The sequence below is a fragment of the Apis laboriosa genome, unplaced genomic scaffold (genome assembly GCF_014066325.1).
Source record: "Apis laboriosa isolate Shangri-la unplaced genomic scaffold, ASM1406632v1 scaffold26_cov146, whole genome shotgun sequence".
In the NCBI taxonomy this organism is placed as follows: domain Eukaryota; kingdom Metazoa; phylum Arthropoda; class Insecta; order Hymenoptera; family Apidae; genus Apis; species Apis laboriosa.
In genome coordinates this window covers 3534535-3535005 of record NW_025222592.1, presented here as the reverse complement: position 1 = coordinate 3535005, position 471 = coordinate 3534535, and positions in this window count along the sequence as shown.

Here is a 471-nt window from a genome sequence, read left to right as displayed (position 1 = left end):
CTCTGAAATTTATATGATCCTTACAATCTGTAAAATTTTTTAAAGAATTTTTAGAATTTTTAAATTCTTTTAGAATTTTTTATTTATTTTATATTAGGAATGAAAAGAGAATTTAACATTTCTATAATATTTGATGATTCTTAAAAATTCTTTGGATTTTGGAGAAATCTTTAAGATTTTTAAAATCTGAAACATTTCTTTATTTATATTTCGCATTTTTGCAAAATTTAGGATTTCTAAAATTTTGATGATCTTCACAGAAAATTCAAAGTTGTAAAAATTTTTTTAGAATCTTTAAAATTTTGAAAATTTCTAAAATTTCTTTAAGATCTTTGGAATTTTTATAAGTTCCAGAATTTCTAGGATCTATAAGATTTTTATGATCTCAAGAATCTTGGGAAAACAATTTAGCTAGCTCATTTAGGCCCTTGAGAATACGCCGCGACACATATAGATATGGCTGCTCGTCCA